Below are 23,836 nucleotides of genomic sequence, written 5' to 3' on the forward strand. Positions count from 1 at the left end.
CACATAGGACTGTGCTTCTGTGGGGGTGCCACATAGCAATGTACTTCTGAAAGTGTTCCACATAGTGCTGTGTTCCAGGAGTGTGCCACAAAGGACTGCCCTTATGTGTGCGTGTCACATAGCAGTGCACTACTGAGAGTGTTCCACATAGCGTCGCGTTGTAGGAGTTTGCCACATCGGACTGCGTTCTTGCTGCAGGCCGAGATTACACAAATTATGGCATTCTTGATTCAAGGTTATTTTAAATATGTATGTTTTTGAAGGGTCATGATTAACTAATAAGTGTGCCATTTACCTATCTGTTTCTAGTGGACACAGTAATTGCTGTAAAACAATACCCTATTTCACAGCTATATTTTCTTTTGCCCTTTATGGAAAAATAGGCTACTGCATCTTTTGACTACCCACAGGGTTTATGACGTTACTAGAATTTGCAGGGTAATTTTCACTCCTTTATGTTCTACTGCGCATTCGACTTTAGTTTGTGGTAGTATTATTCCATGCAGGTCAAATTTCTAACTGGGATGCCATTAAGTTGCACTTTCACCTCGCACCATCACCTCACCGCAGCACCACCTTACCACCAGTGCAACACGACCACAAACACAGCCCCACCTCAGCAGCAATTCATCATTAATGCAGCAGCACTTCAGCATCAGCACAGCACCAACTCAGCATTAATCAGTACCACTTGAGCACCAATGCAGCACCACTGCCTCAGCATGACTCAGCACCACAGCATCACTCAGCTCCACCCAAGTATCATTAAGTAACACCTCCGCATCAGCCCATTACCATCTCAGCACCACCTCAGTCTGCTCGGTATTTGTGTAATCGGTTGATTCTCCCCTAATATCTGTCCGCTGCTCTTGTGGTAATTCAGGTACTATTTTCCCAACTTCCACCATCCCATTGATTATGTCCTCATTCCCCCCTACTTCCCCCACCCACCCATAACAAAAAAACAATAACAAACAAGCATTACAACAGGCAGTAAGAAGTTGCCAGCATGACCAAGAAAAAAAAAACGAGAAGACTTTTTTTTGTTATATCTTTTTTAATAGGGTTGTTCAGTTGTACATAATGTCTTCTTGGTTATATATTTATACGGTAACACGTGTTTATAACACTTTTTTATTATGCCTTTTCAACATGCTACACAGCAGCCACAATGCTCTACAACATAGCTTAAAGATATTGGCAAAGGCAATTGCTCTGGCTAAACACTTATAAGGCGAGACCTATTGGCTATGCCAATGCTTGTTGATTTTGCAAATCGATCTATATACTAATACAGTGGTTGACAAAATATGGACTTATAGTGGGTTGCAATTTGACCTATCTCATCAATATTCATGAGGTAGATTACAAATTGCAACCTATTTCCATGGATCAATGACTTCTCCTAAAAAAAGGTTTCTGTCAACCTTCTTGTTTTTTTAAAATCCATTTATCCTTTAAGGAAAAAGGATGAATTAATAAAATTGCTCTATTTAAAATCAATAAGAGACATGGTGGTCTGCTGACATCAGCAGTCACCATCCCTGTGATTGTGGCCAATAGTACTGGATCGCAATTTGCAACTTACTTCATGAATATTGATGAGGTAGATTGATTTGCAACCCACAATGATTCCATATTTTGTGAGCTGACCTATTAGTAATTGGTCAGTTTGCAAAATCAAAAAGCATTGGCAAAGACAATAGGTCTTGCCTACGCAAGCGCTATTGGCTTTGCCAATGTGTTTTAGCTGTTCAGCCTGGCTAAAAAATTGTGGCATAGAGGAGAGTGGTGTGGAATGGATTGGCATACAGTGGAGTAGAGTGGCATAGAGTGTCATTGAGTGGAGTGCTGTAGAGTGGAGTGTCGTAGCGTAGAGTGGAGTGTCGTGGATTAGAGTGGAGTGATGTAGAGTGGCTCAGAGTGGAGAGTTTTAGAATGGAGGGGCGGAGGGTGAATGGGCATAGAGTGGAGGGTATAGAGTGGAGTAGAAGGGCATATTATGTTGTGGCACAGAGTGGAGTAGAGGGGCATAGAGTGATGTGGCATAGAGTGAAGTAAGGTGTCGTAGAGTGGAGGGGCATAGAGTGGCGTGGAGTGGCATTGATTGGAGTGACGTAAAGTTTTGTGGAGTGGAGTGGTGAAGAGTGCAGGGGCACATAGTAGAGGGGCGTAGAATGGAGGGGCATAAGAGTGTTGTGGCATAGAGTGGAGTAAAGTAGTGTAGAGTGTCGTAGACTGGAAAGGCATAGAGTGGAGGTTTTCTTTTGTAAATGCATCTCTTTATCCTTTAAGGAAAAAGGATACATAAAAAAATTGTTCTATTTTAAAGCAGTAACAGACATGGAGGTCTCCTGACACCTTCAACCACCATCCCTGTGACTGTAGCCAATCGCGGTGGGTCGTAATTTGCGACCTACCTAACGAATATTGTGGCGGTAGATTGAATTGCATCCAACTATGATTCCATATTTTGTGAACTGACCTATTAGTAAATGGGTCAGTTTGCAAAATCAACAAGCATTGCTGAAGCCAATAGGTCTCGGCCATGCAAGAGCTATTGGCTTTGCAAAAGTGCTTTAGCCATTAAGTACACCGGTGTGGCTGCTGTTCAGCATGGCTAAAACATTGGGGCATAGAGGGGAGTGGCGGGGAGTGTAGTGGCGTAGAATATATTGGCATAGAGTGGCATTGTATCGTAGAGTGGAATGTCATAAAGTAAATTGGAGTGTCATGAATCTGAGTGGAGTGGAGCGATGCAGAGCGAGTGGTGCAGAGCAGAGGGGCATAGAATGAAGGGGTGTAGAGAGGAGAGGCACAGTCTGATGGGCCACAGAGTGTTGTGGCACACAGTGGAGTAGAGTGTCAGAGTGGAGGGGCATAGAATGGAGTAGAGTGGAGTGGCATAGAGTGGAGTGGCTTAGAATGCCATGAAGTAGCATAGAGTGGAGTGGCATAGAGTGTAGTGGCATTGAGTGGTGCAGAATGGAGTGTCGTTGAGTGGATTGGCATACGGTGGAGTGTCATAGAGTAGATAGGCGTAGAGTGAAGGGACGTAGTGTGGAGGGGGTTAGAGTGGAGTAAAGTGTCATAGTGGAGGGGCATAGACTGGCATAGAGTGTCACAGAGTGGAGTGGAATAGAGTGCAGTGGAGTGGCGTAGAATGTCGTGGAGTAGCATAGAGTGGAGTCGCGTAGACTGTCATTGAGTGGAGTGTACGGATGGACGTAGAGTGGAGGGGCATAGAGTGGGGTCAAGTGTTGTAGAGTGGAGTGGAGTGTCATAGCGTGGCATAGATTGGAATGGTGTGGAGTGGCATAGGGTAGAGTGGAGTGGTGTAAACTGCAGTGGCATAGAGTGAAGTGGTATAGAGTAGAGGGCTGTAGAGTGCCATAGAGTGGAGGGTCATAGAGTGGAAGGCTATGGAGTGGCGTAGAGTTGAGTAGAGTGGCAGAGAGTGTGGTAAAGTGGAGAGGAGTAGAGTGTTGTAAAATGGAGTGAGTACAGTGGTGCAGAGAGGGGAGGGGAACAGAGAGTGGAGGGGCACAAAGTCAAGTAAAATGGACTGGAGGGTCTTAGAATGGAGTATCATAGAATGGAGTGGAGTGGCAAGGAGTAGAGTGGAGTGACGTAAAGTGAAGTGGAATAGAGTGAAGTAGCATAGAGTGGAATAAAGTGTCATAGAATGGAGTGGTTTCTAGTGGAGTAAAGTGGCATAGAGTCTCATCGAGTGGAGTGGCATAGAGTGACAAAGAGTTGTAGAGGGTCGTGGAATGTCATGAAGTGTCATACAGTAGAGTGGCATAGAGTAGACTGTCGTACAGTGTCGTGGAGGGTCATAAGAGTCAAGTGGCATAGAGGAGCATAGAGTGTTGTAGAGTGTCGGAGAGTGGAATGGAGTAGAGTTTCATAGAGTGGAGTGTCATGGAGAGGAGTAGAGTGTCATGGAGAGAAGTAGAGTGGCCTAGAGTCAAGTGGCATACAGTGGCGTAGAGTGGAGTGTCATAGAGTGGAGGAAAGTGATGTAGAGAGGAGCAAAGCGGAGTATCGTAGAGTGGAGTGTTGTAAAGTTGTGTATTGTAGAGTGGCAGGGCATAGAGTGGCAGAGTGTAGAGTGACCTGGCTCAGAGCGGAGGGACGGAGATTGGTGGGACATAGAGTGGAAGGGAATAGAGTGGAGTGATGTAAAGTAGCGCAGTATAGAGTGGTGTAGAGTGAGTGGAGTGACCTAAAGTGGGGCAAAGTGTCAGAGTGGAGTGGCATAGCATTGTGTGGCGTAGAGTGAAGGAAAGTGGCATCGAGTGGATTTTCGTAGTGTTGTTGAGTGCTGTACATTGGCACAGAGTGGCGTGGAGTGTCATAGAGTGGAGTGTTGTGGAGTGTCATAGAGAAGAGTGGTGTACAGTGGCATGGCGTAGAGAGGAGTAAAGTGTCATAGTGTGTCATTGAGTGGAATGGAGTAGAGTGTCATAGAGTGGATTTGAATGTAATAGAGTGGCCTTAGAGTTAAGTATCATAGAGTGGCATAGAGTGGCACACAGTGACGTACAGTAGAATGGAGAGGCGTGGCGTAGAGTGGAGTGGCACAGAGTGGAGTAGAGTAGAATCGCGAAGAGTACAGTGTTGTGGAGAGAAGTGTCGTGGAGTGGTGTGTCACAGAGTGTCGTGTTGGAGCGTGTTGTGCCATAGAGTGTTGTGGAGTAGAATGGTGGGATGGAGAGTGGAGGGGCATAGAGTGGAGTGCCACAGAGTGGCAAAAAGTGGAGCTGAGTGACGTAGATGGAGTGAAGTGTCATAGAGAGGAGTGACTTCAAATGGGGGGGTGTATGGTGGCTTAGTATAGAACTGAGAAAAGTGTCAGAGTGGAGTAGAGGTGAGTGCCACAGAGTGGAGTGTCACAGTGTGGAGTGCAGAATGGAGTATAGTAATGTAGAATGGAGTGTTGTATAGTGGAGTGGCATAGAATGGAGTGGCATAGAATGTCGTGGAGTGTCGAAGAGTGTAGTTTCGTAGGAGTGTTGAAGAGTGAAGTTGCCTACAGTGAAGTAGCCTAGGTTGAAGTGGCCTAGAGTAGTGTAGAGTGGGGAGGGTAGGGTGGAGTGGCGTACGCGGTATAGAGAGGGGTACAGTGGCCCTGAGTAGTGTGGAGTGGCATAGAGTGGAGTGCCGTGGCGTGCCGTAGCATAGAGGGGAGTAGAGTGTTGCATTGTGTCGTGGAGTAGAGTGTTGTACAGTGGAGCTGCGTAGAGTATGCATGATTTGGTAGTGCACTGCATTACAGGCAACACATTTTCAATTGAAATTACCATTACATTTGCCCAGACATATAGTTTTACTGATAAAACTATACAGAGCACAAACGATAATGTGTGGAAATGGCATCCCCAAGTGTATTGATCGTAGTAAAATATTTGTTTCCACCACACTTCAGAATTACAAAAAAATGTGTTTCATTGTGCTTTCAAAATTCTGATATACTTTTAAATATTTGCACAGTTAGTTTACTAACATGTAAGTTTTGTTGTGTGCCAGAAAAATAACATCTCCTTTGACATGGGTACCCATCAGGATTGCTGCATAAATTCTCTAATTTTGAAGTCAGAGAAAGAAAAGTAAACGCCAAACTCCCTCAGACCACAGAGCCTGATATTTATCCGCTGTCTTTGACTGCACAACAAATGTGACAAGATAAGAACAAGATTTAAAAGCCTGTTTACAGAAAGCGAGCTGTAGAAGAATGCAGTAAATAGGCTATTGCCCACGGGAAGGATGATCTCAAGCTGCACAGCCTAAAACAAATAAAGCCAGCAAATAGAAAGCAAGCAAAAGTGAGTAACAAAACACAAAGCCAATGGTAAGCAATGGGTGGAATGTATTCCCAGTAAAGCCTTCAGAATGTCCTCAAAATGTCGGGAGCAAACCAGACAGCTGCACTGTCTGGTAAGCTTCGACCTAAAAGAGAGTTGTTAAAAGTCAGTGCGCATTTTGCAACCACTTTTACCAAATTGATTCATTGATGATTGTTTTAGAAACTTTTGGTAATCTACTTCAATGTACTTCCAATCTTCATGGGTGTCTTGATGTGATCAAAAACTGGAAGTTCTTCAACCAATTTAAACTGAAGAGTAACAAAACAGACATTCTGCTGCCTTCTTGATCCTCCTGTTTCTGAGATCTGCCGTTCTGACCACAATCTCTTGGTAATCAATCAATTCTAGTATCCTGTTTTCCATCTGAGATGAACTTACCCTGTTAACATTCAGAATAGCCTTACAACATGGTTTTCCGTCGTTTATTGTTTTTTTTAGTTAAACGTTTTTCTGGATTTTGTGTCCATAGATAAATGCTGGACTTCAGAAAAACACAAAAAAATAAAAATATTATGGGCTCAATACAGAAAGAATATTGTAGACGTGCAGACAGTTCATCGACTCTGCCTGAATGTACTCTTACACTTTTTCCTAATTCACAACGCAGGTGTACGGCTGGAAAGCTGCACCAAGTGCCTGTTTCCAGACATACTATCACACCTCTCATGACTTTTTAAGACTGCCAGAATGGCAAAGGCATCTGTTCTCCTTCCCATCGTCACCTTCCCTTCTTGGAACAGGAGTTACTCCATCACTGTGCTTTTGTAAATCTTCAACTATTTTAAGTGTTTTAAGGGGGTTGGATTTCCAGCTTGTGAATGTCCAGAAGCATGCATTTTTGCAGGTATTTAAAAACTAACGAGACAAACCACATCTTGTTTCTCCCACTTCACACCCCTTGCATGGAATTTACTTCTTCGGGTTTCTTTTCAGTAGTAAGATTAACGGGTATCCTTTAATGAATTCATGATAGGCATAAACAAAGGTATTTTCAGCTATAAACTTAAAAATGCCTTTGCGAATCAAGGCCTGTAAGTCTATGAAGTTGCATGGCTTTGTAGTTTTACATGAAATGTTCTGCTATCAGTATTTATATTGCACTCTAGCTCTTACTAAATATCACAAGCTAATTTGCACATAATTCCAAGAACTAAGAGAAAATAAGCCATCTAATGTACAGTTTGCAATTTATAACAACTTTCTACTACGTCATTCAGAATTCCCTCAGTCTACATTACCTCCTCGCCAGTTAGTTCGTTTGAAACCTCATCATTTCATTCTCGTGACTATGAACAAAACACAAAATTGTACAAACGGTTCTGTCGGGTAAACAATATTACTTCTAGAAAAAACCTTCATTTGTTTGCATATACGAACACACATAGAGACCATAAGTAGTTTTCAAAAAGGCTTTATGAATTGCATCATTCATAAATAACTAATGACAATGGCTGTCAAATGTAAAACACAGTTGTGACAAAGTGGCATAAAGTGACATAAAGTGCTCAGTGCTGTGGTGAAAAGTGCGTAATATATACAGTGTGATTTTTGCGGGTATTGATAATTTACAAAGGCCAGTTTAAGCGAATATTCGAAACAATCTGCAGATCGATTGAATCAGTCTTTTGTGCAGAGTATTTCCAACTGATCCTTGAACAAATGTCGACGTTTCAACCCAAGGTAGCGTTATTCGCTAGTCAATACGGGTCTTCATCAGGACAGGGAGTGACAGCCAAAAGGAGGAGGCCCAATGTAGCTTGTGGGGCGATATGTAAAGAGAGGCAAACAGGAGCAGTTGTATCCTGTATGCCCTGGTTGGTGGGAGGGTGAATTCTTTTCCAATCGTTTGAACGAACCCGCGTTGGGGATTAGTCCCGGGCGGGAAATGCGTGAGCATAGACAAAGTTTTGTCCTTCAGAGGGACGAATCACATCCGAGTTAGTCTGGTTTACAGCAATTACTTCTTAATCAGCAGCGCGCAGGCAAGCGTCCTGTCTTTCGCGAAGACTTCGCGAAAGACAGGACGCTTGCCTGCGCGCTGCTGATTAAGAAGTAATTGCTGTAAACCAGACTAACTCGGATGTGATTCGTCCCTCTGAAGGACAAAACTTTGTCTATGCTCACGCATTTCCCGCCCGGGACTAATCCCCAACGCGGGTTCGTTCAAACGATTGGAAAAGAATTCACCCTCCCACCAACCAGGGCATACAGGATACAACTGCTCCTGTTTGCCTCTCTTTACATATCGCCCCACAAGCTACATTGGGCCTCCTCCTTTTGGCTGTCACTCCCTGTCCTGATGAAGACCCGTATTGACTAGCGAATAACGCTACCTTGGGTTGAAACGTCGACATTTGTTCAAGGATCAGTTGGAAATACTCTGCACAAAAGACTGATTCAATCGATCTGCAGATTGTTTCGAATATTCGCTTAAACTGGCCTTTGTAAATTATCAATACCCGCAAAAATCACACTGTATATATTACGCACTTTTCACCACAGCACTGAGCACTTTATGTCACTTTATGCCACTTTGTCACAACTGTGTTTTACATTTGACAGCCATTGTCATTAGTTATTTATGAATGATGCAATTCATAAAGCCTTTTTGAAAACTACTTATGGTCTCTATGTGTGTTCGTATATGCAAACAAATGAAGGTTTTTTCTAGAAGTAATATTGTTTACCCGACAGAACCGTTTGTACTATTTTGATAATCCGCCCAGGTTCTGAGGGATACTGGGTTACCCCATTTTGATATTATTAAATATGAACAAAACACAGGCATTTGTCTTTTAATTGACTCTTCTTCTTAGTTCAGAATGTCGCTCCTCCCTAAGTATGCATGTAAGAAATTACTTTCCTAGCCTTCATCTGCACTGGATTTCCCATCATTAATTTTAACAGGACGTGAAACCACTGGTTTCCCCTAAACCATCCTTAAAAGAAGAAGCCAAGCAAGAGAGCTTAATGTCCTATTATCCATCTGCACAGGAAGTCACATGGTTAGATTTCCAATCATCCATCTCCACAGGAAGTGTCATCACTGCTTTTCCACAAAAACTATCTTTAAAAGAAATAGTCATACAAGAGAATTTCATTTCTTGTTTCTTATATGCACAGGAAGTGACATCATTGGATTTGCCATTATCTTTCAGCCCAGGAAGTGACATCAGTGATTTTCCCATCATTCATCTTCAGAGGAACGGACATCACTTCATGCCTTCTACCTAACTGAATCAACACTTCAGGAGATCCCATTGCCCAGGCAACATCAGTAAAGGGGCAGACACAGACTAGGGTGGTGCTTTTTTGGGCCAAGAAGGGCCTTGGGCCAGAATCCCTGTTCCACTAATACATGGCAAGATAAAATCATGACCACAACCCAGCACCACATAATGACAATTCCTACAATCTCACCCAGATCTAGACAACCCAAACACTCACATGGTATTTATACAACACATCGACCCTGCCTCTCACACATTTCACTAACAACTACATAACTCACATTCCAACTTATTGCTCGTTAACGCATGCTCTGCAGTATTCCACACAACAGACATCACAGACCTCATCACTTATAACAAGTTTGATGATGTCTTCATCACAGAGACATGGTCCCCCCTTTATCCTGGCCCATCTTAGATGTCCTTTTTCCCCTCAGGCTACAGCATCCATCGAGTGGACAGTGCACATAAGAAGAGAGGAGGCCTTGCTGCCATTTATAAGGCTTCCTGGTCCCGCACCCTCAGCAATCAAGTGCCACTCAACTCCATGGAGCTGCCAACATGCCATTTCTCATTTGATGAAACTCAGACTGCCACCTTCTATCTCAACTATAGACCTTCCGGGCAGAACAAGGACCTCATTGATGAATGTTTGGAACGCATCACCAGCTCATCCACCCAACATGCGTGACTTCAACCTTCTAGAAAACACAGGCTAAATAAAAAAACAAGAAACACCCATTTCAAACCAATTGAACACACTCAACATGGCATCACACAACCAACACAATCCACGGGGCACATCCTGGATGTTGCCTTCGCAACATCACCAACAATCCAAAGCAAATCACCTGACTATTTTATCATTCCTATCTCTCTGCTCTGGATCCTACCAACAAACCAAGTTCAACAGAAAAGAGAACAATAAACCTTCAGATGCTTCTCCATAGACAACCTAATGCTTAAACCCATATCTCATCCTATATACTCCACACATGATGTCAAGACCCTTATAAACAACTTCAAACTTGTTGTGGAAAACTATGTGAACATCCACTCCCTAATTAAAATATGCAATTGCAAGCCAAAGCCTGTCGCACCCTGGCACCCGAAAGACACTGCTGGCAAAAAAAAAAACATCTATTCCTCACTCCACAGAAAAGTACAATGCTATCAACCTCTTCTTCAGAGAAAACATACAGACGATCCAACAGCACATCACCAACTAAAAGCCTACTTAATCTCTTACATCCACCCCTTGCACTAGAGTCCCTCAAGGTCAGCCTCATAGCCGAATCTCTCACAGATCTAGCCAACACACTAAACTCCCTTAAATCCATTTTTTATGAAGATGATATCTTACCCTTGTCCTCCAACAAAGCTCTCTATAGGGATTGTTGTCACCCCTACTCACTATTGTTCATGCCTTCTTCACTCAATTCATCTTCCCTAATCCTCTCAAGACAGGCTAGCTCCTCCCACTCTAATAGCGACCTATAATAGAGCCTGATGCCCTTATCAATTACCAGCCCACAACTCACCTAAACTTTATCAACAAGATCATTGGAAAAGCAGTCTATGTTCAACACCATGATAACATCAATGCTAACCGTCTCTTACAGCAGGAGGGCTTTCTCCTACATCTCAACCAAAACCTGGAACGCACTCCCTGTAAATATCAGACGCTCCCCAACCTTGCACACGTTCAGGAAAGACCTCAAGACCTGGCTCTTCGACTGAACAGGAGCAGTTCCCCCCCAGCGCTTTGAGACCCTCGCAGGTGAGTAGCGCGCTCTACAAACCACTGATTGATTGATTGATTGATTGATTACATGACTACCAGCCTGGTTACAGATTGTAAAGGATGCCGTCTTGACCACAGATGTAGATGACACCACCTCCTGATATTGCAGGGCCCCACAGCTCCCTTCAGTAGTCGATCATTCCACCTTCATACGCCGCCTGGAGTCTTGAATGGGATTCACTGGTAATGTGCTTCCCTGGTTCTCCTCTGACCTGTCCAACCAACACCAGTTTGTTCACATAGGCACTTCCAGGTCCCAAAAGATCCCTATCATCTGCGGAGTCCCCTAGGTTTCCATAAATGTCTGCTCTTCTCTGAAACCTCTACATGGAGCTTCTTGGTTCTCTTCTCACAGATGACAACATCAAGATTCACCAAAATGCCAATGATACACAACTCTACTTGAAAAGTCTTCTCTGCATCAGACACCCAATGCCTCAAACACTGCTTGTCCATCATCCACTCCTTGATGTCCAGCGCCTCCCTGAAGCTCAATCCAACACAAGAGAATTTGTGTTATTTGCAAGAAACCTGGCTCAATAGCATGAACCTTAAAGTATTCGAACCCCACCTTTCACTGAATGCCAAGGCACTTGGATTCACCTTGTACATCAACCACACCCTCAAGGAACACATTGGCAAAACAACAAAGATGGTCTGGTACCAGCTCTCTCTTCTAACAAAAGTGAAAATATTTATTCCAGATCGTGATTTCAGAACTTCTGTTCAAGCCCTTTTACTCTTGCATCTATGCGATGGTAACGCCATGGTCCAGGGCCTCGGAGACTCCACACTGGAACCCCTTAAGTGCATCCTAGATGTCACAGCACATCTCATCCACGGCCTGAGGAAATATGATCACATCACTCCCAACTTGATGGATCTCCACTGGCTTCACTTTCCTGTCTACGCCGTCTTCGGTACCCTCGCTAATCTTTCAGACAAGCTGGGACACCCAATAGTATCTGGTTTAGGATCTATAATAAACTGCTTTTCAAATTCTGTTTTCTTTTTGTGGTTAGAAGTGGAGAAGATCTTAAAGATCTGAAACAGAGTTAACATCCCTAGTCAGGAAATGTTGCTTAGTCTACACATGGAAGCAGTGCTTCAATTGGGAAAAAATAAGTGCAGGTATTCTCAGCCAAATAAGTCCTGGATATCTGGGGCAGGCTTAAGATGAAAGCATTTATTGGGATCGAGAATGAACGTCGGTAATTTGAGTAGGAGCAAAAGTGGTCAATAGTAGCAGCTGTTATTTAAAGTGCCTAGATGTGAAAGTATGAATTTAAGCACAAGACATGAAAACCAATGAAAAGAAAGTTAATCATACATGTAAGGATTAGGCCCCACAATTGTATCATATCACATAATGCATGCTAGGACATGTGCCTTTTATTTTGCGATCCAGTAAATGTAGTATTATTGGAAAATGCTTGCCCGACATATTTCACTAAAGGTGACTATGTTCAATTCTAAACTGATTCTTGCCAAAGGAGGCATGTGCCATTCTCACCTTTATCACTCTGCTCTCTGGCGCTTCCCTGACTCTTTTTGTCTTCTACAGTGTGTCTCATTTCACTTGTCAACGTTCTGCTTACCATGTGTCTATTTCTCCTCAGTTGTCTCATATATTTCACTTGCCTGTTTCTGCCCTGCCCCACGTCTCATCCTCATTCCAGCTCAGAGCCTTTTCTTTGCTCTTTCTTCTCTCCCATGTCTCTCCCTTTCCCCACTGAGCTTCCCCCTTTCTCTCTCTGATACCTGTATAACATTCATCATTCTCCTCTGCCTTACTATACATTGTTCATCTTCCTATCTCAAGCAGTCTCTCCTTCCCCCCTCTCTTTGTCTTAGTGCTTTTCTAGGGGTGGGCGGTAAACTCTGCTCCTCGGCGGAGTTCGTGGAGTTTTGCCCACTTCACTTGGAGCACGGAGTTCTGGAAAAAGTGCGGCATGGCGGAGTTTTTTCTTTTGTGTGGCTCACCAGCGTTAAGTTGTCGAGGAAGAAAATTGAGCGTCAAACCACCCCCGTGAGATTTCTCAACATGGGCCGTCGTGGCAGGTCACTACTGATTGCGTGTAAAAAATCAGCACAAGCAGCACAACATACCGAATTCTGCTGCTCGTGGAACTCTGCTGAATCTTGCTGAGTTTTTAGGTAACTCTGTGTCATTCCGTGGAGTAAAACTCTGTGAGTTCCGCCCACCACTAGTCTTGTCACAGCCTCCTGAAAAAAGTGAATGAATGTAACAGTATGGTAATAATAACGATGGATTTCCCCAGAGACGTATGGTTCCCTATCATGACCCTTTCCACACATTGAGTACGGTAACCGCAGACAGCATATTTTCAGAGTTTTATATAGCACGAACTAGACCCAAGACATCGGGTATCAGAGCGCTTTACATGAGCACCAGTTTTGTTACAGAAGGACACATTCATTCTTGTTAGGCATGGGGAGATTAAGTTATTTGCCCAGAAACACAGGATGTTGAGCATCGTTGCCGAGACTCAAACCCGGTTCTCCAGCTTCGAGGTCGACCGCTCTAGCAGTAAGACTACAGTATGGGCCAGCAATGGCCAGTGTGGTTTAAGCTCATTTACATGAAAAGGCTCACTGCTGTTTTTTTTTTTTACTTTGGTGCACAACTGCAGTCACAGCCAGAGTTACTGAGGCTAAAACTACAACAGGAACAAAGTTGCATACTGCAGAAAGAGCGCACCCCTCACTAGTGCACCAATACGCATGCGCTGCACTGAAGGCAGGCCCCGCAGGACTGGGGGGCCTGTTCAGGCAAGGCGAAGCAAGACTTGGGGCTACAAAGGGCCCATTGGCACGTTTTATTCAATGGGGCATCCCTCACCAGGCCACAAGGCCAATGCACCTGTGCCCTCTAAGTCCCAACCGTATGCGCACTTTTCCACTACTCTTTCTTCCCGCTCAACCGTTTTCCTTCCCGAAGCTTCCCTTCCTTCTTTGAAGGTTTCCTGCTCATTCACTCTATCTGAATGAATGGCAGCTCCTGCACCCATGCATCCGGGTCTGTACTGCCACATCTCTTTCCCAGGCTAGTGACGCAAGAGTCGCGGCTGCCACCACCATCCACCTCCACTGGCCTCCCTTCCCCTGACCGGCACCTGCGCCTTCTTACCTCTATAGTTTGATGTCTGGGGAGTGTTGATGCTGGGGCTGCGGGCTGTGTGGTGACACTGGCAGCATCTTGAATGAGGGGAGCACTGGCCACACAAACACTCACAGCTCACACGTGTCAGCACACAATACAGACACGCGCACTCTCAGACACTCAGGCAGAGCCCGTGATACGTCGGATGTGTTTATATTTTACTTACAAATACACTCTTGTGGCTGGTGGAGAACTCCACAGACAGCCACGCTTGTCGCATTTCATACCGTCCGTGTTACACAAGTGTGCATTGCCTAATGACACTTTGATGTTAATCACAGTTTGATGGCGGCAGGCAGGGGGCAGCCCTGAGGATTTCACATGAGCACAGCTGGGTTCTTCTGCAGCACCTCCGAATTCAGCTGCACAAGAAGGTTGGTGGGTTTATAGCTCCTCGGCAGGAGAGTAGCGCTAGCAGACATATCTATCCTGAGCCTGCCGTGCACACCGCCCTCTGCCCGTCAGAGTAGGGTACTCTCCCTGTCTAAGAAGAAGTTCCGGTAGCTGAAGGATGTAAAATTCAGAGCTGCTGGTACTCAGCACCATCGAGTACCGGCCCATTTAAAGCACTGCATGGAAGTACCCTATACTATAATTTCAGGCTCATCAGAGCCTCTAATTGGCTGTACGGGATCCAATCCGTTTCCTTACCGACTGCTTGTGACCAAACCCTAAATGCCAGCTTCAGGGTCTATGACATGAATAAGCCACTCAGCTTTAGCCATGTGGTTTATTCATGTTTAAAGAACCTCTGATGGCCTTAAAGGCCTTACACAATCCCATTATTTCTACTTTATGAGTTCTAAGAGAAGGAGGCAAAGGCCTGAAGGAAGAAGAAAGAGTAGCGGTACCAGGCATCCTGAGGGAGTGACGCGTGCTGTCTACTGGTGACTAAAGCTTTCTATTTAGCTAATATCTTTACCATATATGCATTTAATTCAACTGCTCCATGCAACTCTTTTTAATTTTCCAGTTTTGTTCTGGAAACCCGGCCACTGGTGCGTGCATAATTCAATACACTATCATGAGGGCTTGGAGGGTTTAGGGTTTTTAACCCAAGTTTAAACTCACGCCAGATGTTCTTTAGGGACATACTTCAGGCTTCTCTTGGGCAGACCCAGTGAATCCAGATGCTCACTGTAACAGATCCAATGGCTTCAGTTCACAAAGATCGATCTTGGTGATTGGGAAATACTCTGGAATTTATCTGAGTAGTCACAACTAATCATGAGTAAAAACAGTTTTATGAACAGGGACCCTCAATCTATGGTGCTTGGCATTTAAACAGCACAATAGTATATATCATAGACAATCTGGGCAAATTCCTGAGTGCACAAGAAAGCTGCCATGTTTTAAAAGAAGGGCCAGGCAACAAGAATTTTTAGGCATCTAGGGAATGGTTTGTATGCTCTGTGCAAACTCAGGTCAGACGTTCTTAATAAATTCAAGACTGAATCCTTTTTCAGCAGACTGCATTTTCGATTCAGAGAGAAAAATATATAATTCATTAGTGGGCAAAAGAAATCTAAACATGAAGCTGCTGTTCTGGCCTCGGGGCCCAAGAAGAAAGCATGTTTCATCGATGTGAACTGTCTGGACTTTGAGCCCCTTGAATGCCGAATCCCAGAAAGGAACTCATAAGGGGCGCGGGGGTCTGACGTCAGTGTCTGGCCTACCGAGGATCTGCGTCTGAAGCTTCTTCCTTAACCCTTTCACTGCTGCTTTCTTTGGACTTCTTGCTTTCACTCTCTTAACAGAGTGAACACACACTAAAATATGCAGCATTGAATGGATAACAGCCACTGCTCTCTCCCTAAACAGATAACAGTAAAATCTCCCTTTTTAAACCAACAATCAAACAGACAGCCCTGGTATAGTTTTCTAACATTTCCTTTTCAGGGTACGCACGTAAGAAACTTTTACAAACATTGTAATGTGAAAGAACTCGTTTCCACTTTCAGTGTTTAGACTGAAAGTATGGCAAACATCGAGCCATAGAGGTCCCGCGTTGGACACCCCTGATTTAGTGGGTCGACCACCTGCTGTACGATGCACGTTACAGATCTGCATCCTGGCAGGGGTAAATCAGCTCCTTATCCTTCCAGTGTTGAGAACAAGAGTACCCTTGAATAAAGTTCTTGATTGAAACAATAGGACTATCAGATCTGGAGCTGTATTACACAAAGTGCCCCAGGGGTGCAACAGGCGTTTGCACCCGCTGTGCGTACCCCGGGGCACTTTGGTATTACAGAAGAGGCCGCAGATGCTTGGGTGGCCCCTTCTGTAATACCGATAGCGCTGGTGCATATAAAGAGCCAGCGCTATCTTCAGGGGGCGTTCCCTCATTTGCATGGGGGCGTGCCCCTTGCAAAGGAGGGAATCCCTTTGTCTCTGCGGTCGCGCCGTATTACAGATGCAGGCACAGAGGCAAAGAAGCTCTCAGGAGGTGCACTGACCGTCAGTGCGTCCCCCCTGAGAGCAGCACTCTGGAGGGCGGAAAGGGGGCCCTATAGACCCCAGGGCTGGACCGGCCGTAGCAGGCACCGTGCGTTTCCCTGGTGGGCCGCCATGGTCGGGCCGGTTTTGGGCCCCTGAGGGGCATTTTTGTTACCGGGGGCCAGCAATTTTTGCCCCCTGTGTCAAAATTGGCAGAAACCGTCCCTAATGAACAGCTAGGCCGCACTCCCCCTCCCCTCAAGGGGGGCCGGCAGAGCAGTTTGCCTGGGCTGGTTTCGGTTCCCAGTCCAGGCCTGATGGAACCCCTCAGATATCTCCTTGCAGGCGGGTGCAGTCACTGACTGCACTCACCTGCAAGGGGTTCTCTAATCCCCCTTACAAGTGCAGGCGGGTTGCCGCCTGCACTGTGAAAACAGGGAGCGGCTTTAAAGCAGCTGTTCTGTTTTTCACAGGTATGCGCTGCACCCAGGGCCGCAAGAGTTCTCGGCTGCCCTGAGGGCAGCGTATTCATCATAACATGGCGCATTTTCCTTCATTGCGCTGGGCGCACCTATGTAAAGGTGCACTGAGCGCAATGAAGGGAAATGCAGAGCATGTATAATGCAGCGCCTGCGAAGCAATTTTTGTACCAAAGAGAGCCCAGGACTAAAAAAGTGGTGTTCCATTGAGATGGGGTGTCTCCTGCAGAATACCACTCTGGTAAATTTGAGTGTCCAATCCCTTTTGTGGGAAAACCAGCTTAAGATTACAATGTGCTTAAAGTCACCCTTTAAAACAACTGTGGCCATTCCCCCACCTCACTCCTACGCTGAGCTGAAGGGAGAGAATATGCCCCCTACCCCCGCCACGCAGAGTAGAAATCTGCCCTAGCCACTCCACAGCACAGCAACTCTCTATACCCCACCCCCATTGACCACCTGCTCAGAGCCCCTGATGAACGAGAGTCTTAATATTTGTAAAAAAAGGAGAACTTGCTTAGGGTACCTCCTGCGGTACAGGTTTAGGCTGGTTCTCCTGTCAAATGTCCTTGCCAGGCTGCTCTCTAGACACAACATGTGTGTGCACTAATGCCCCTCACAGCTGGCACAAAGAGGTGTGAGGTGTCAGCATTTCTCTGTGTTCTGGACAACTGAAAGCGTGTTCAAGTAAGACGAAAGGCTGGGTCTCACCTAAAGGGTCCCTTTCACCTTGCACAAATAGTCCCACCCCTTCCATCTAACAAAGGGCCAGACCTCTGGAAGTCCAATTAGCAGCCCCATGCTAACAAAGGCTTCATTGAGTCCTTTATGAAACTTTATCATTAATACAGTGAGCCACACTTCAGGATGATCATTAGCCAACATCACCTCTATTACTTGCAGAACCTCCTTTCAATGTTGGCATTCAGCCATTACTTTATGCTTCCAACCCCTGAGCTGATCAGCTCTCCTTGACAGTGATTTAATGGTAGCTTAGCAGTACACAGATTTTTCACCTTACTCTAGCACTTATGAAGGTAATATAACACTGTCTTCACATGCACATAATGTTGTTTCTTTCCACAGTTTTTGATACTCAAATTGCATACTACCTCCAAAAAAAGTCCCCTATATTCCTAAACTCCGGCATGAAAAGCTGAGCTTCACTTTAAATTTCCGATTGTCACCTCTCCAATTTCCTTTCAAATAGCTCTCTCTTTCCTTTCCATCCTCTCTTCTTTCTGAACACAACGTTTGGTATATCACAAGCGTGTTTGCCTTAATCTCTATTAATGTATTTCTGCAAATTGCCGACAACTCATTTCAAAGATCATAACCATTGCTTTTTAGGTTGAAGTCTACCAGAAAGCACAACTGTCTGGTTGCTAAAGACAGCTTGGGGACATTCTGAAAGCTGCTTTCTATTTCCTGACTCTATTTGTTTTAGACTGCCCAGCATGTATTTGTTCCTCCCGTGGAGCATAGCCTGTTTACTGTATTCTACCACAAGTGCCTGCTTTCTGTAAACAGGCCCTTACATTTTGTTCTTATTTTTGTCACAATTGCTGTGCATTCAAAGACAGAGGTCAAATGTCAGGCTTCCCAAGGGAGCTTGGTGTTTACTTTTTTTCCTCTGACTTAAAAGTGAGAGGATTTATCTGACAATCTGGGGGTGTGAAAGGAAAGATTTTTTTCTAGCACACAAAAAAATGTAAATGTCTGTAAATGAACTGTGCAAATATTTCAGACTATATCAGAATCTGGAAAGCTCAAATAAAGCACTTCAAAAAAAATTCTGAATTGTGCTGGAAGCATGTTTTAACGCGAACAAAACAAATCAGTTCACTAGGCGATGGCATTTCCACACATTATCATTTGGGCACTGTATAGTATTTTCAGTAAAACTGTATGTTTATGCAAATGTAATGGTCATTTCAACTGAAATGTGTTGTCTGTAATTGCAGTGCACTGCAGCACCATGCATTCTTCAATTTATGCCCCTCCACTCTACTCCACTCGCAACTCCACTCTATGCCACTTTAGTCTACGCCACTCTACTGCACTCTATGGTACTCTACTACACTCTACACCACTATTAGCTGTTCTACTACACTACACTCTGCCACTCCACTCCATGCCACTCGACTCTATGCCACTCTATGAAACTCTACGACACTCTGCTTCAATCTATGCCACTTCACTCTACAACACTCTACTCTGCTCTATACCGCTCCAGTTTACGCCCCTCAACCCTACATCACTCCACTCTACTCCACTGTACACCACTCCATTTAACACCACTCCAATCTACGACACTCTACACCACTCTATGCCATTTAACTCTAGGCCACTCTTTTCCACTCTACGCCACTCCACTCTATGCCTCATTCCATCCTACAACACTCCATCTCACTCCACTCCATGCCATTTTACTCCACTGTACGCTTAACTACTCCACTTTACTCTATAACACTTTACTCCACTCTACCCCCCTCCACTCACAACCCTCTAAAGACCCTTTGCTCTATGCCACTCCGCTCTACACCACTCTATTGCATTCTATGACACTTTACGCCGCTCTATATCTTTCAACTCCACTACACTCTATGACATTCCACTCGAAGACCTTCTATTCCACTCTGTGCCCCTCCACAACACTTTACTTCACTCTATGCTCCACCACTCTATGACATTCTACTCCACTCTACGTCCCTCCACTCTACAAAACTTTACTCCACTCTAGTTTATATCCCTCTACTCTATGCTCTTCCACTCTATGCTCCTCTACTCTACACTCCTCCAGTCAGTGATCCTCCACTCGGGGACCCTCTACTTTATGCCACTCTACACCACTGTACGACACTCCACTTCACTTTATGCCACTCTACTCCACTCTGCGTCACTTTACTCCATTCATGCCACTCTATACTCCATTCTACTCTATGACACTTTACTCCACTCCATGTCACTTTATCCTACTGCACTCTACTCAATGACACTTCACGCTATGACACTCTGCTCCATGACACTCCACTCTACACCACTCCGCTCTATGACATTCCTCTAAATGACACTCTACTTCACTCCACTCTGACACTCTACTCCACTCCACAACACTCTACGCTCCTCCACTCTTCGTCATTCGACTCTATATCACTCTACTCCACTCTATGCCACCCTATTCTACTACACTCTACAGCACTCTACTCCACTTCACACCATTCTACTACACTCTATGATACTCTATGACTCTCCACTCTATGACCCTTCACATGAGAAAATCACAAAAAAGAGAGACTAGGGAATGAGCCCTTTCTAACTCCCCATCCACAACTATATACTCACTATAAAGAAAAGGACAAAAAACTAAAAAAGAGTGGGGAGTTGTTGTAACCCAATCTAAACAAAGGGGAGGGGGAAGGGGCGTGGAAAGAAATCTACTTTCTTAATACTGCCCTCACATACCTTACTGTGTCATGCTTCATCATTGGGCCGCATCTGATGCCCAGGTGCAGACCAACACACTGGGCGGAGCACAATTATTTTGTACAGAAAGTGGTGAGGAAAGCAAATATATAGACAGGTGAAGGAAAAGCGTAGTTCCTTCAAGAAGGGATCAATAAGTGCAATACAATAATAATAATAAAACTATCTGAGGGGAACCTAGGTTACCTTTATTTTTGGTCACCCTCGATAGGGTTAAAAATGTATAGGATACACCGGGGAAATCAGTACCCCTATATCCTCTTTGCAGGAACCAACATGTTTCGGACTTTAATGTATGCCCCCCAGGGGTCACAGCGGCCTTCGTCAGGGTATTGATCCCTTAAAAACGTTCTTGGTCTAGACCCACATTCAGGTCTTAGTCACTGGATAATCTCCATATCTCACTCTTATGCAATAGCGCAGAGGAACAGAATAACCGAGTTTCACATCTATTGGCTGAACCCGGGACCGTCGTGGGACCGTGATCCAATCGTCACACTTACTCCAGGATCGACGTGTAGTTCTCATACCAACTCTGAATCCACCAACCTTCACTCTATGACCCTCCACTCAACCATACTCCACTCGACTCTACGACACTCTACTCAACGACACTCTACTCTACGACACTCTACTCAACGACACTTTACTCAACGATATTCCACTCTACGGTACTCTACTCGACCACACTCCACTCCACTCTATGACACTCTACTCTACTCTACGACACTCTACTCTACGACACATTACTCTATGAAATTCCACTCTATGGATCTCCACTCTATGCAACACTTCACTCTACAACCCTCCACTCTATTCTATGCCACTCCACTTTAGGACACTCAACTCTACGACAGTCCACTCCATGCCACTCTCCTCTACGCCACTAACTTTTAGCAATGCTGAAAAGCAGTTGCGCTGGTGTACAACTTGGTTGTATCACATTGACAGAGCCAATAGCTCTTTCATAGGCGAGACCTATTGACTTTGCCAATGCTTCTCTGGAAAGGGTTTTCCCTGCATCCTAACAATACCTAATCTCCTCTAGCTCAAGCGCTGGGGGAGGTGGGCAGCCCGGGGCAGACTTCCCCCCGTTGCTGCGTCATTGCATCATCATGAATTCATGTTCCTCTTTTCCCTATAATGACCACACCACACTCATATTTAATGCTTCACAAGCAAGGGACGGAGTTTGGGGGTCGTGAGTAGGTGAATACTGCTTACTAGGAGCCACTCCTCCATGAGAGCGGAGGAACGTCGTCGCCCCGCTAACAAATTGCCTCAGAATAGTAGAAAAATAAGAAGGTAATAATGTTTTTTTATTGCCATTTTATTTTTCAGCAACCCGTCCTGAACTGAGGTTCAGGAGAAGCGGGCAATTGCTGCGGAGTGACAGCAGGGAGCTGTGCCCATGGTCCTTTGGCTGTCCGTCTTGTGACAGACAGCCGGACATGCAAATTTTAAACGTCTCTGTCTTAGACAGCTGAGTTAGAGGAAGCACGGGCATCCAGAGCTCTTAGGAGCGCTGAGAGAGGCTGCTCCAATCCTGACACTTCCCTCCTGCTGTTTAACAGCATGAGAGCAGCGCCAGGATTGGGTAGTGCAGTTTCCTGGGTCTCTGCGGACAGAAGACACCCAAAGGAGGAGGACCTTCTGCGGCAAGTAATAAAGGTAAGTGGCATTTGTTTCAATTATTTTAAAACGCCTGTATCTTGCCCGTCTCACCACTCTAAATACTTGCCAGCCGCCACTGCTGCTAACCCAGGAGCTCAGCTTGGAGTGCTGCAGGAGAATTTACTGTCGAGGTAAGGGGTGCCCCTACTTCTGATTGCTTTGTAAACTAGAGCTAGTGGTTTAAATTAGGCCCTGCTGCTGGTTGGGAGCTAGTGAAATTGAAGGTAGGGTGACCAACTGGCATTGGTGCAAATTCAGGACGGTGAGTGTAAAAATTCAGGACAAAGGGTCAAAATTCAGGACACAAATTCAGGACAAAACTTCAAGACAATAGGTAAGTTTTACAGACACATCAGAGGAGGTCGCGCAATAGTATATAAGTAAGCCCAGCCATATCCAAACATATTCAACCATTTGCAAACCTATCCATCATGTATCCTTCCATCTATCATTTCACTCATCCATCCATCCATCCATCCACCCTTTCACCCTATCCATCTGCACACTCATCCATCCACTCTTCTACCCATCCATCCATTCACTCATCCATCCAGCCATTTACCCTTTCACCCATCCAGTCATCCTTTCACTTACTCATCCATCCACCCAGTCACTCATCCTTCCACCCATCCACCCTTTCAGTCATCCATCCATCCTCCCTTTCCCTCTCCATCGACCCTTTCACTTAGCCATCCTTCCTTCCATCCACCCACCCACCCATCTACCCATCTACTCATCCACTCATGAATCCATCTATTGACGCTATCACTCATCCATCCTTTCTCTCATCCATTTATCCTTTCACTCCTTCACTCATCTATTCATCCTTTTGTACATCTAACCTCCCTTTTACTCACTCATCCATCCTTCCATCCACCCTTTCACTCATCCGTCCATCCATTCACCCTTGCACTTATCAATTCATCAATCCATCCATCATTTCACTCATCCATCCACCCTTTTACCCATCCAGCTACCCTTCCACCCATACATCCAGCTATTTATCTTTTCTCTCATCCATCCTTCCACTCACTCATCAATCCATCCATCCTCTCTCATTATCCATCTATTCAATCTTTCCTTCATCCATTCACCCTTTCGCTAATTCATCCAACCATCCACCCATCCCTTCACTTACTCACTCGCTCACCTTTTCATATTAATTTTGAGCTGAGCCTTTTTGAGAAAAGGCCCATCAAGAACTTCACCCTCGCTGCAGGAGCCATTCCAGGACTGGGACAGAAGCCACCCAGGATCCACCACAGGGGGGGGGACAGAAGCCATCACAGGCGGGGGGGGGGGGGGGGGGACAGGAGCCACCATATGGGGGGCAGGAGCTATCACTGGGGGGGGGGGGGCAGGAGCCATCACAGGACGGGGAGTAGGATCCACCAGGGTGGGCACAGGGGTGGGCATGCAGTACTCTAGTATCATCTTGGTCTCTTCCAGGGTGGGGTAGAGCTCCTCACCCCCCCCCCCCCCTACAAGGCAACGAGAAGACAGGCTCTCTTTCCAAAATGTTAGTCTTGCCATCCCCCACTGTGATGTACAGTACTCCAAGAGAACTGATTTAACTGATTGTCCTCCATACTTTGTTAATCAGCGTGGGTGCGATTGTGCCATTTCTTTATTTTATTACATTTTAGACTGCATGTTTGAAGAACTGAGGTTTG

At 45.2% G+C, this 23,836-nt stretch overlaps 1 protein-coding gene across 1 annotated transcript in view; it reads right to left on the bottom strand.

The window, feature by feature from the left end:
* DIPK1B (divergent protein kinase domain 1B) overlaps window positions 1-23,836 on the bottom strand; it is a 374,250-nt gene that overhangs the window by 143,348 nt on the left and 207,066 nt on the right. The gene's annotated exons all lie outside the window — the stretch shown is intronic.

The sequence above is a fragment of the Triturus cristatus genome, chromosome 1_2, assembly GCF_964204655.1.
Source record: "Triturus cristatus chromosome 1_2, aTriCri1.1, whole genome shotgun sequence".
Taxonomy (NCBI): Eukaryota; Metazoa; Chordata; class Amphibia; order Caudata; family Salamandridae; genus Triturus; species Triturus cristatus.